Below are 2,500 nucleotides of genomic sequence, written 5' to 3' on the forward strand. Positions count from 1 at the left end.
ACTAGGAATTCCTCGTTGAAGAGCAATAATTACAATGCTCTATCCCCAGCACGACGGAGTTTCACAAGATTACCCAGACCTCTCGGCCAAGGTTGTACTCGCTGGCTCCGTCAGTGTAGCGCGCGTGCGGCCCAGAACGTCTAAGGGCATCACAGACCTGTTATTGCCTCAAACTTCCATCGGCTTGAAACCGATAGTCCCTCTAAGAAGAGTCAACCGGCAAGTGCCAGCAACCCTATTTAGTAGGTTAAGGTCTCGTTCGTTATCGCAATTAAGCAGACAAATCACTCCACCAACTAAGAACGGCCATGCACCACCACCCACAAAATCAAGAAAGAGCTCTCAATCTGTCAATCCTTATTGTGTCTGGACCTGGTGAGTTTCCCCGTGTTGAGTCAAATTAAGCCGCAGGCTCCACTCCTGGTGGTGCCCTTCCGTCAATTCCTTTAAGTTTCAGCCTTGCGACCATACTCCCCCCAGAACCCAAAGACTTTGATTTCTCGTAAGGTGCCGAGTGGGTCATAAGAAAAACACCACCCGATCCCTAGTCGGCATAGTTTATGGTTAAGACTACGACGGTATCTGATCATCTTCGATCCCCTAACTTTCGTTCTTGATTAATGAAAACGTCCTTGGCAAATGCTTTCGCAGTAGTTAGTCTTCAATAAATCCAAGAATTTCACCTCTGACAATTGAATACTGATGCCCCCGACCGTCCCTATTAATCATTACGATGGTCCTAGAAACCAACAAAATAGAACCAAACGTCCTATTCCATTATTCCATGCTAATATATTCGAGCTTTCGCCTGCTTTGAACACTCTAATTTTTTCAAAGTAAAAGTCCTGGTTCGCCTGCACCCACAAGGAGTACAGGTTAGCCAGAAGGAAAGATCCGGTTGAAAACCAGTGCGCGACATAAAGTCGGACCGGACAACCAGACCCAAAGTTCAACTACGAGCTTTTTAACTGCAACAACTTTAATATACGCTACTGGAGCTGGAATTACCGCGGCTGCTGGCACCAGACTTGCCCTCCAGTTGTTCCTCGTTAAGGTATTTACATTGTACTCATTCCAATTACAAGACCCGAATGGGCCCTGTATCGTTATTTATTGTCACTACCTCCCTGAATTAGGATTGGGTAATTTGCGCGCCTGCTGCCTTCCTTGGATGTGGTAGCCGTTTCTCAGGCTCCCTCTCCGGAATCGAACCCTTATTCCCCGTTACCCGTTGAAACCATGGTAGGCCACTATCCTACCATCGAAAGTTGATAGGGCAGAAATTTGAATGAACCATCGCCAGCACAAGGCCATGCGATTCGAAAAGTTATTATGAATCATCAAGGAGTCCGAAGACATTGATTTTTTATCTAATAAATACATCTCTTCCAAAGGGTCGAGATTTTAAGCATGTATTAGCTCTAGAATTACCACAGATATCCATGTAGTAAAGGAACTATCAAATAAACGATAACTGATTTAATGAGCCATTCGCAGTTTCACTGTATAAATTGCTTATACTTAGACATGCATGGCTTAATCTTTGAGACAAGCATATGACTACTGGCAGGATCAACCAGATAACTATCTTATGAAGCAGTATCCACAAGTCTTAACAACAAATGCTGTCAAGTCCCGCATCAACTGTCGCAGATATTTTATCATGATTAGAAATGCAAGTAAGGAAACAAGTTTCCATACTCGCGTCGGAAGCAACAATTCAACAGTTTTTACACTATCAAATCATCACAACCCCTCCATGCCATAGCACTCTTTGAGTTTCCTCTAACCGACTTCCACTGAACACTGCTCCGATGTTTCGCAGAAACAGAACGTTCAATATCATCGGCCAAAGAGGAGGTTACACTCACAGAATCACAGACAACCAAAGTCGCCCGGCTATTCTGTAAGGCATTCCCCCAAATATGGTTTCTTTGGTTTGGATTGCCATTGGCTAGTAATCCACCAAATCCTCCACTGCTCGCCAATGGAATCGCTAGATGTCCATGACGAGACTGTTCAGGCGTCTTGCAGCATCTTTCGATGCTGCACACACCCATGTCACCGCGCTGTATAGGGCCCCAGGCTTGATCTGACGATCACCTAGAAACTCTCTCCACCGCGAGACGAGGCCATAGTCTGTTCGACGAACGACTACATCCAAATCTTACTCAAGTTTGTTTCCAAACTCTTTCCGATTCGTCTTCAACTGCTTTCGCATGAAGTACCTCCCGGCCTATTTTTCTCACCCGTGGTCTTCTTTCTATTAGCCCTCACGTTCTATATTTCAAAAATGCATTCATTTTTTTCATCTTCTCAATACCCTCTGTTATTTTTTTCAGTATTTTTTCAAATGGTAAAATTCGCACTTTTAGCTTTTTTTCTTCCCCTTCTTTTTCATCAACGATTCTCCCCTTTATATACAAATCTCGATTTTCGTTTTTGTGTTTCCCTTTTTATTTTTTCACTCCTGTTAAGGAGGATAATCCCACTGGTTGAG

The 2,500-nt window shown here is 43.9% G+C and overlaps 1 non-coding gene across 1 annotated transcript in view; it reads right to left on the minus strand.

Moving 5' to 3' along the window:
• KLLA0_D17666r overlaps window positions 1–1,583 on the minus strand; it is a 1,799-nt gene extending 216 nt beyond the window's left edge. Inside the window, exon 1 of the ribosomal RNA XR_002633587.1 lies at window positions 1–1,583. This exon is cut by the window's left edge and continues 216 nt beyond it. This is a non-coding gene — a ribosomal RNA (ribosomal RNA).
• Window positions 1,584–2,500: the final 917 nt, after the last annotated feature.

The sequence above is a fragment of the Kluyveromyces lactis genome, assembly GCF_000002515.2.
Source record: "Kluyveromyces lactis strain NRRL Y-1140 chromosome D complete sequence".
Taxonomy (NCBI): domain Eukaryota; kingdom Fungi; phylum Ascomycota; class Saccharomycetes; order Saccharomycetales; family Saccharomycetaceae; genus Kluyveromyces; species Kluyveromyces lactis.